This window comes from Astyanax mexicanus, chromosome 16 (assembly GCF_023375975.1).
Source record: "Astyanax mexicanus isolate ESR-SI-001 chromosome 16, AstMex3_surface, whole genome shotgun sequence".
Classification (NCBI taxonomy): domain Eukaryota; kingdom Metazoa; phylum Chordata; class Actinopteri; order Characiformes; family Acestrorhamphidae; genus Astyanax; species Astyanax mexicanus.
In genome coordinates, this window is record NC_064423.1 from 19,218,333 (window position 1) to 19,230,033 (window position 11,701).

Below are 11,701 nucleotides of genomic sequence, written 5' to 3' on the forward strand. Positions count from 1 at the left end.
CTCCCTCCCTCTCTCTCTCTCTCTCTCCCTCCCTCCCTCTCTCTCTCTCTCCCTCCCTCTCTCTCTCTCTCTCTCTCTCTCTCCCTCTCTCTCCCCCCCTCCTTCCTCTCTCTTTCCGAGTGTGTGTGTGTGTGTGTGCTCAGGGATTTGACACTGCTATTCAAGCCCTGCGGTTGCCATGGCGCTGCCTGCCTTATATGGCCATTGGAGTCAAAGAGCAGCGAGTGGGCTGCCGAGGGCTCAAAACACACACACACACACACACACACACACACACACACACACACACGCTTCTACACACAAACACACACAGAGCCAGAGAGAAGAATGTGCTGCTGCTGTTGCCGTCCACGCTAAAGCTCTGACCCCGGCCCTGCCTCCCCCCTACACACACACACTCACGTACAGAGGCTGTTAACCGTAACGCTGCCGTAGCATAAAAACACAGGGAGGACACGCCACAGCCACTGGCTACTCCATTAGCCTGCAGGCTAACCGGCTAAAACCCACACTAAAAACCACATTCCTACACCGCTTTCGCCCCAAACTCAGCACAAAACACAGTTTTCTGTGTTTCTGTCCATCCCGAGTCCGCCAGCACACAATCCGCGACCTTTCCATTTCAATTTTGATGATTAATAATGTGCACAAAGCTGGTGTATATCCAGCTAAAAGCATTTTTCACTCACTTTATTTTTTATCAGCACTGACCTTTGAAGTCGTACATCATGTTGTCAGCTGAATCATGCCCATAGACGAAGCTCAGTACCTACCTACCTCAGCTGTTTTTCTCTATGGGGAGAAAAAAAATAAATAACGTTTACCCCTCAGTGGCATGAATTATATTATTATATTACATTCAGATTCTGACTGAATCAGGTGTTTCAGAGCAAGGACGCACCAAACACATGCAAGGTAAGATGAAGTCTCTAGGACCATTGCTTCAACATGATTAATATAACAAAAAAAATGCACAAATACTGTTTTTGTTGTTCACAAGTTCTCAACAAGTATGTAAGAAGATATAAACAGCTAAATATATACTTCTTTACATTGTATTGCACATATACATATTTTTATTTAGAACTCACTTGTACACCTCATTGGATTAGACATGGATATGCCATGTAACTTTATATTAAAGATATATAAATAAGTAAGTAATAGTAAATAAATGTATTAGATATGGCAACAAAAATGGTTTGTTGCCTAAAGGATTAAACAAAAATAAGCCAGGCCTGATGATGCGTTTTATATGAACTGGGATGTAGTTTTTCCTAGTTCAAAGTAGAAAACTTTAAATTAAACATCCTGACAGGTTGGGGATGTTCATTCATGTTGATTATTTTGTCAGCAAATGCAGAATGCTAAAATTGTCAACTTTCCAGGAGAAGAAAACACATTCACAACCTTTAATAGAAGTCAGTGTAAAAAATTCATATTGGAGCATTCCTATTAGTTAGTCCATTACCAAATATAATATACAAAATATATACAAAAAAATATATATGGCACTATATCAAGATCAACTGTGATTTAAATGATTGATTGATTGATTGATTGATTCTTTTATTGCCACAAACCAATGATGGTGGTAATTAGGCCTGTCACTGTAATATTTTTTGTAATAAGCGATATTATTGTCATTTTGTGACAAGTATTGTAAGTAATCATAGTTTGGGAAATACTTTTTTCTTTTTACTGTGTGGATGGACTCACAGTAATTATATAACTGGATAAGATACTGTTCACTGTTATATATGTGAACAAACATACAAATAAACACAAAAGACGATATTACAGTTATAAATATCAAATACTGTTAAGGTCATGTCCATTTATTGAATGATAAGTCAGTAATATAATTATTGTGACAAGCCTAGTGAATTTCCTTTGGGTGCAACAAGATGTAAATCAGCTCTGTTGTAAAAAAAAATACACAGATATACATTATACTAAATATACTGTCAACATTATACAATACAAGAAACTCATGAAAGAAGGATTTGATTTGAGCATATATATAAAACTCCTCCTGAAGGAAGTAGCTGAAAAAGATGATGTGCTGGATGGAAAAGATCTGCTTTTATTCTATATGCTTGGTAAAGGATACGCTGAATATAAATAGAGTCAACTGAAGAAAGAGGTGTTCCAATTATCTTTGCAGCCTTATTGACAGTACCCTGTAGTTTATTACACTCTGGTAGAATTTAACCAGTGAAGTGAATTATATCAAAAAGTGAAAAATCTCCAATACAAAGATACAACAATTTTTGCGCGACAGCAACAGTATGTTTCTACGGTCTACGTTAGTTAGCAGTATTTTGATGTATCACTTTGTATTAGCTGTAGTTTTGGGATGCACTGTATGTTGTAGGCAGACAGATTAAGACTGACTGATATAAGTAAAGCTGTATGTATGATTCATGCATCTTTGATTTTTTCATGTAATTGTGATTTTCAGATGCCCAAGTCATAAGATGGCATTTGCACATTAGCTTGTATATAGCATTATTTGCATTGCAACTCATCAACACAGGACTTTTATAAAGGACACAACATTCCTTCTTTTAACTCTTTTCTGTTTACCACAGAACTAGTGTTTACTAGACTTTGACATGGTGCAAAGTACAGCATGATTTCTTGACCTCAAATGGTCTATACCACAGAAAAATCTTTCTAATTTCTTTTAATCTATAACTGTTCTAGGATTCTTCTCCAAAAGTTATAAATATTAAAAAATGTAGCATCCACACTATATGATAGGAAGTGTTTAATAACTCAACTTCTTGGTGGTGGAGTGGATGATTCTTGCGGTTTTGGAGTGGATGGAGGTCATCAGAGGGCCTTCAGTAGTGTTAATCTGAATTACAGCAGCTCTTTGAGTTAAGCATGTGTGGAGGAGGGGAGAGAACAGGCCTGACTGCACTCCTCACTGAGCCTCTAATGAATTACATACTAATCCTAAAACTTCATTTAACCACCCAGAGCCGAGCTATTCAATCTCTATCCCTTTTAACCTAAAACACATTCAGTGTGGATGCCTATTCGAATAGTAACAAGGCATTTTTAAGACGGGATATTCCATTGTAATTTGGACACACCTTGAAAAATAATGGAAATACACATAGATATTAAAGAGTTACAAATTTTGATAAAATTATATTAAAAGAAAATTATTTTTGTTAATCAGATAAACATATTGTTTGCAGACAAATTACATTTAAGGTATTCTTTACCTGATGCATTAGATGTTGCAATTCATGTTGCAAACCTTTTACCAGTCATGTAATGTTGTTTGAGTTGTCACAGTTCTATGTAGCACATTTACCTTTACTAAAGAACAAAGAAACACATCAAATAATGTGTCTTTCTAACTATAAGCTGTAACTCCTTATCAAACAGATAAAATAAACAGATGGCCCTTTGCCGTGGAACTGGTATTTCTTCAGTCCTGTTAATTTGCTTTGTTGTATGCGTGGGTATGTGTGTTTGTGTGTGTGTGTATGTGTGTGTGTGTGTCTTCTTGAGATTGGACTGCTGGCCTTTGAACTGCTCAACTGGAATGCAGCTGCTCTCTGCTGGAGTTTGGTAAGTTTGGATTTGTGCATTCTTGCATTCTTACTCAATGAGCAGTCCCTTACTGGCAAAAGGAATCGTCTCACACTCCACCAGTACTGTTTGAGTTGACCCCTCTGGTACAGTATACACTAAACACAGACAGTTTAAATACAGTAGTCTAAAGCAGTTGTATATAATGTATATTAATTAATCTATTTAAATTCTATACTTTAATTACATTAATAATCATTCAGACCAAGGTAAGGTCTGAGGTAACAATTGTTATTATTGTAAAAAATTGCTTATACACTTTGAAAATTTGTGCAAGACCAGGATAATAATAATAACCTATAATTCAGTATAATTTTATGAAGTTACAAAGTTTTAAGCAACTGAAGTGTGGGCCCTCATCGAGGCCCAGGGATGTTATTTTCATAACTCATAATTAAAGGTGTCAACATAGCATATTTTCTTGTATGATATTTACAGGGGTGCAGGTTTGAGTGATTGACAAGTAGAGGACCACCATTGGTAGCCAGTAGTTTAACACACTAATTTCTTTATACAGATATTATATATTAGGTGGATAAGAACTACCACATTCGTATGAAAGCTGATGTTAGATATATCAAAAGATAAACACAAAATAATATAAATAAAACAATTTTATCATGTGTAATACCATAATGTGTTATTACTCCTTTAAATTGCCCACACCCCTTTTATAAATTGCTTCAGTGAATATGGATATTGAACGTTTTGGCTGATACCATCTAATATCTAATATTTGTTCATCTCAAACTACTGAGCTTTGAAATGAGCTGTTTTGAATTGAATCAGTTTAGGTAAGATTGGCATCTAAAGTTAGGCTATCATGCTCAAACTACTCACACACTCTGCTACCTCACAGCAAGATACACACACACACACGGCATGAGTGTGTAATCTTATTTTATTTTATTTTTAGCACTCACATTGGTAAAAAAACATGTGTAGCTGTTTATAGAACCTTAACATTTGCTTTTATAGCACCATAAATGTCTCAAGCAAGTAACCAATTTTTTTATTTTTTGCTCAAAGTGTATTTTAGATGAGATTTGTAACAAGATTAAATCAGAAGTTTTTTTCTCTGTGATATCTGATCCAAAACCCATCAGCACTCATATGCCATCTGTTCTCACACTGATTCAGTTTGTTTATGTTCTCTTGACAAATGATTTAGATGTCTTTTGTATGATTGAGTGTTAATTTTAAAAAATGCACAAATGAGACTGAAAGAACTATACTATAATGACAAAAGTCTTGGGACACTGTTTAATTGTTGTTTCTTCTGAAATCAAGGGTATTCAAAAAGAGTGTATCTTGCTTTTTTTAGGGTCCAGGAAACAGCATCAGTCAGGTCAATATGTTGGATAATCACCATCCCATTAAAAAAGTATTGGATGGAGCACCATCATTCCATAGAACACAGTCCCACTGCTCTACAAGCTCAGTGCGGGGGGTCTTTATACCTCTTGCATGGCATTAGGCATTGTGCCAATAGGTTTATGTTTATCTCCTTCAAAGAATACTGTTACGTTTGCAAATGTTCTTTACAGGGACTAGACAAGCTGTGTGTGTGCATTTGCACATCTATATTAGCTGACTGCATTCGTCAGAATAGGTGTCCACTTGGACAAACACTTTTGGGGCATATAGGGACAGTTTCCCAGGCAGAGAGATTAAAGCTACACACAGCATTTAAAGGGAGGTTTTTCATTAAAGAAAAACATAGTCTACAAATACACTTAATAACCTGTCTGGGAAACTGACCCACAGTGTGTTTACACTTTACTCTCTCTAGATAGCTTTTCTGGAGCACTGTAACTTCCACAATCCTGCGGTTTTGCTTCAGGCTGTCTAGAATAACTACTTTGCTCTGCAACAAATTTCGAACAACAACAAAGTTAGAGCAGCAAAGCAGAGGAAGCCGACCCAGTAAAAGTTAATGGAGCACAACAGCCATAACGTGGCTGCTGCTTCAGGTGTGGAAGAATGCAGCCTGTGTGTTTAAACTTTAACCATTTCATGGGCTCACGAGCCACTCGCCTGTGCAACGTGAGGCTCCGTCTGTTCCCCTCGCCACTCTGGAGGCCCTCTGACCTCAGGAGAATGGACAAGGAGCAGAAAATAAACAGAGCTCCACAACAGGCTGAGACCAAACATCTGCTGGGGTGACAGCAGAGCAAAGGCGATCAATATCACCTTTAACTCCTAGTCAAACACACACTCGCCTGGTGGGAAAGTCACACTCCAGCGATTGTTATTTAAATTAGCTGATTGGGGACTGATATGAATTAAGGATCTGCCTTAAATGTTTAAAAAGGGCCAATGTAGTGTATACAGCTCTGGACAAAAAATTAAGAGACCACTTCAGTTTATGAATCAGTTTCTCTGATTTTGCTATTTATAGGTATATGTTTGAGTAAGATGAACATTGTTGTTTTATTCTATAAACTACTGACAACATTTCTCCCAAATTCCAAATAAAAATATTGTCATTAAGAGCATTTATTTGCAGAAAATTAGAAATGGCTGAAATAACAAAAAAGATGCAGAGCTTTCAGACCTCAAATAATGCAAAGAAAACAAGTTCATACTCATGAAGTTCAGAAATCAATATTTGGTGGAATAACATGCAACTTGGTGTGTTCTCCTCCACTAGTCTTACTCACTGCTTTTGGATAATTTTATGCCACTCCTGGTGCAAAAATTCAAGCAGTTCAGCTTGGTTTGATGGCTTGTGATCAGCCATCTTCCTCTTGATTATATTCAAGAGGTTTTCAATTTGGTGAAATCAAAGAAATGTATCCTTTTGAAGTGGCCTCTTATTTTTTCCAGAGCTGTATTTAGCCAAATGTCTTTTAAAATTAATTAAAATAGTTTTTTAAACATTAATTACACAATTACAATCTAATTACACTCTGCTTTTTTGGATACTTTGGATACATTAAAATGAATATGTAAAAAGGCCTGATGTCACTATCTTTTTAATTAGGCCACCAAAGTTAGCTTAACCCAAAATTAACTGGATATATCAAAGGCACAGTAATAAACATTGCATTTAATTCTAAGGGACAAAGAGAGGTTGGTCAATTGTCATGTTGAACTGAATTGTTACTGTTTTTGGTATATGAACCCACATAAACAGTATAGTCTTACTTACAGTATAGTCTCAATAAACCATGCATGGTATTTCTTTACACTTATCTGTCAGATCTGTCTGTGGCAGGAGCAAAAACCAAACCAAACGAATCACATCAAAGGTGAAAGCATATAGCCAGTGAAAAATATATATGTAGCATTTGGTGGTTTCATACTTATTCACTTCTTATATAAAAAAACAGTTTTGCTTTGTTCCTTTTTTCATGTAATTTGAGAATAATGATCTCTAGGATATAATAAATGTCAAGAAGTTAAAACGATTTTAAGCATTATATCTATGATGAAGTTAAAGAGCAAAATGGGATGTTCTTTCTACAAGCAGCACATTGAAGTAATTTCTTTTGTACCACAGTTTTAGCTGTCTTGACTCATATATATAAGTCATGACTCATCTAAGCTACAGATGCTAAGATGTCCTTCCCCTGGCAGTACCAGCAGTCACTCCAACAAGAGAAGATAAACCTTTTAAATGCCCTCAATTCGAGAAGGAACATAAATTAGAAGGTGTCCCAATATGTTTGTCCATATAGTTCATATTAATCTTACAGGCCTTTCATTTCCTAAAAACCTGTTAAGAAAAACCTATTAAAGTCAAATCAGGGTCTGTAACGCTATAGAACTCAAGGATGCTTTTGTGCTTACAGCTGAGACATAGTTCACAGGTCACCTAAGGTTCTACAGTCAGGCTGTAATGAACTTAATGAAGATATCTCTTTAGATAAATGGATTGCAGGGTTGTTTCCAACAGTAACACAACAACAACTCCTCCTCCTCCTCCTCCTCCCACCCCTTACTTTTAAAGTCTGCTAATCCTCCTCTCTGTAGTTAAAGGCAGTAAGAGCCTTGTATTCAGGTCTGAGCTAATTGGGCACATAAATGGGCCTTGAAGTTCTCATGCTGTGTCAGACTGTTGCATTGATATGGCAGTCGGTGTCGGGGTTATGGGATGGCGGTTGTGCGTGTGTGCAATTGTGCTGGCAAGAATGGCGAGGCATGTTTAGTCGCTTGATTGAGGTCAAACCTCTTTTTAGCTTTTTATCTCACTAACAGCACTTTTCTCCTTAATGGAGAATGCGAAAGGTGCAAAGGTGAATGTAGAGGATGAGTGTGAGAGATTAATAAAATGGAGGGAGGGAGGGAGGAGAGAGAAAAGGCAGTGAAATGGAGGAAACAGGCTGTATTGACATCTGTGAGAAAAAAAAGAGTGAAGGGCCAGAGCATGATCTCTTTATACTACTCGTGGGGGCACCGTATTCAAATGAGAAACGGATGTTTGGAGTAAATGAGTTGACCTTAACCCTGTGGGTCAGTGCCCTCTGTGTGTGTGTGTGTGTGTGTATGTGTGTGTGTGTGTGTGAGAGGGAGACAGCGAGAGAGAGAAAGAGTGTTTGAAAGAGAGAGAGAGTAAGTATGCTTTAGAACCAGGGGGTCCGTATTAATCCATTGCCCACCCTGTGATTGACAGCCTCTGTCATTGTTCCCCAGCATTGAGGATTTTTCCCAGGCATCTAAGCATCCCCAAAGTCCTTACATTCAACAGATGCTGGAGCTTTATGGCACCTCGTTTTCTCATCACTTATCTTCATTTCGCTTCCTTGCTAAGAGAACTCTTTCTTCACGGGATCATTTTGTTTCCTTTTATTCCCTAAACTTAAATCGTTATGTATTAGTTAGGTGTGTAATGATGCAGACATTAAATAATATTATTTCTATCAATGTTTGAGGTCATTACTACACAATAAATGCCTTTTCAAGGTGGAATTAAAAAGGAAATGCTAATTGCTAAGTTAGTAACTGTTCCATTTGATGAAACCAGCAAGCAATAAAAAGCATTTACTCATTAAAAAAAGTAAATACAGTTTTGAGCTGAGTAGATTTTACTCAGGTAACTTTACTTTAGGTAACTTTATCCCTTCAGCTGCACTAGATCTGCTACATCTTACCACGGTGAATTAAATTTAACTATAGGCTGGGTTAAAATTAAATAAATAAACTAAAACTTTATAATCTTCATTGTTTCTGTAATATAACAGCACATTTACATATTCAGCTGGGCTGCTTTGTTTGCAACACAGTACACAGTGGCCAATCAAAATAGAGCTAATTTACACACAGTACATCTCAGTACTCTGTACACTTTCTTAAAGGCAGAGTAAGGAAAACTGCCTGTTTAAACTTAATGTCATTTTGTATAAATAAACAAGATGTTTATCACTACAAAAAAGGCTTATAATTAATTCAATTGTTGGGTATAGCTGTGTGAAACCCACTGACAGGTGACGTGAATAACACTGACTATCTGGTTACAGTGGCACCTGTCAGTGGGTGGGAGCACCCAATTGTCAATTATTGAAGTTAATGTGTCGGAAGCAGTAAAAACAAGCAAACATGAGAATCTGAGCGACTTTGACCAGGGCCAGCCTGTGCTGGCTAGACAACTTTAAAAACAACTGGTCCTTAAATTGAAATATGAACCCTTTCATAAAATGCACATGATTGTATTTAAAACATACTCAGAATTGTCAAATTGTCAAACTCTGGAAAAAAAATAAAAGATCACTGATGAGTTTCTGTGATTTTACCAAATATAAAACCTCTGGAATATAATCAAGAGGAAGATGGATGATCACAAGCCATCAAACCAAGCTGAACTGCTTGAATTTTCCTGGTTATTTAAAACCAGGGTTATTCCACCAAATATTGATTTCTGAATATGAACTTGTTTTCTTTGCATTATTTGAGGTCTGAAAGCTCTGCATCTTTTTGTTATTTCAGACATTTCTCATTTTTTGCAAATAAATGCTCTAAATGACAATTTTCTTTTTGGTGTTCGTAGTTTATAGAACAAAACAACAATGTTAATTTTACTCAAACATATACATATAAATAGCATAATCAGAAAAACTAATTCACAAACTGAAGTGGTCTCAAAGTGGTCTAAAATTATGCTTTTATTAATCACTTAAAAATATACATTTAAGAATTTAAATCTAGTTAATATACTTCTTAAGTACATTGTTTTTAGCACAAAAGCATTTGTTCTAATTTTTGCACGGTTTACGTGCATTGAGTTGGGAGGGGACAACATATTTTACTAAATGGCATCAGTGTGCTACTGCACATTCCTGCAGACTTAAAAAAAAGGCTGTCTTGTAGGTCTCAGGATTTTTTTTCTGGTTATAACAGCTTTTGCTGGTTACCTGAGCAACCGTGTTGCTGCTAATGGGGCTGATACAAGAGCTACTGCAAACATGAAGATATCAAAGCAGCAAACTCTCAGTCTTCATATGCTGATTCACGCCACAATGAACCAAATGAACCAATGAACCAAAATTAGTACTGTAGAGAGATGGCAACTTTGAAAAGAGACTGCACAACAATGCAGGTTTTAAAAGTATTTTTAAGTATGCTTGGTGTAGTAAAACATTCTCAATGAAAACTTACAGACCGACACTAAGTTTACTATCTTTTTTCACTAGGGAAAGGAGTTAAACCAATTACAGATCTGCCCATTCAGAAACCTTCCATTTGGAGACACGGGAGCTGCATTTGTGTCATTAGCCTAATTATAGCATTACATTTACAGTTGCTGTTGTCTGTACACACAACTCTGTTTGACACAATGTCTACAGACTGAGATAATTGTGTGCTAAGAATTCGGCCATTGAAGATCACAATGATTACTGCTCTAAATGACCAAAGAGCTCGGCCAGCCCTTCTGATCTGATATATCAGGGAGGGCAAGCTTGGGCTAGTGGCACAGTTCAGCACGCCCTTCTAACCTCTGCATTCACACGCTTCAACAACGGCACAGGCCGTCCTTTGACCCCTGGGGGTGTGACACTCAACCTTTGCCTCAACCTCCTGACCGGCGTTCACAGCTGCAACCGACTGCCCGAGGCCAGGGGGGCTGAGAAAAGGTGGGTTCAGTAGAAGAAGGAGACAAATGGCCGAGCTGGGATCCTCCAGCCTCTGCCTCTATTGTTCTTCTTTTGTTCAGCTGTACTGAAGGACCACATCTTCATGGGGAGCGTGGCTTTTTGCATGAGAAGGAAAATACACATGACCTCTGTTAAATGCTGCTCTCCAAACCCGTGTTCTCGCTAGCTTTTCCACAAAGACTCCCTTAAAGCAGCAGGATTATATGCCTCCCATAATGTAGTAACAGGTCTTACAAAAAGAACACTCACCAGCAATTAAGCTGTTCGTGGAGGGAAGTTTAGGTAGTTCAGCTGCTGTAGCTGTTGTCAAGCCTTTTAACAAATGGCTTGAAAATACATACTGAATTTTTGCCAAGGTCACTGGCAGCAATGCAACCAGAAAACATAATTTATTCACAGTTGGCAAGGTGTTCTTTTCATAAAATGCATTTTCTTTTTTCCTGTAAAAGTACCATTGCTGATTGTTGCCACTTCATCATTTTATCATCTAGCTTCCCTACTTATTCTGAAGCATACTTCTTATGTCTTATTTTGTAATAATATTAATGATAACGTTTTCTTATAGTTACATGATTTATCTACAGGTTATATTTGCTGAAAATCTCTTAGATATCAACAAGCTTTTTAGTCAGTTCAAGGATGAAACAGGGGTAAATGACTCTGTTTATAATATACTGTGTGTTCATTTGGTTTTACAGCATCTGTTTTGTCATGTGACACTAATGTATTACTGTGTGGCAGTTTAAATAGAAAAAACTGCAAAAAAAGAAAAAAAAAGAGAAATGGCTGAAATAACGAAAAAAAAGACGCAGAGCTTTCAGACCTCAAATAATGCAAAGAAAACAAGTTCATATTCGTAAAGTTTTAAGAGTTCAGAAATCAATATTTGTTGGAATATCCCTGGTTTTTAATCACATGTTCTCCTTCACCAGTCTTACACAATGCTTTTGGATAAATTTATGCCACTTCTGGTGCAAAAATCAGCTGTAGCAGTT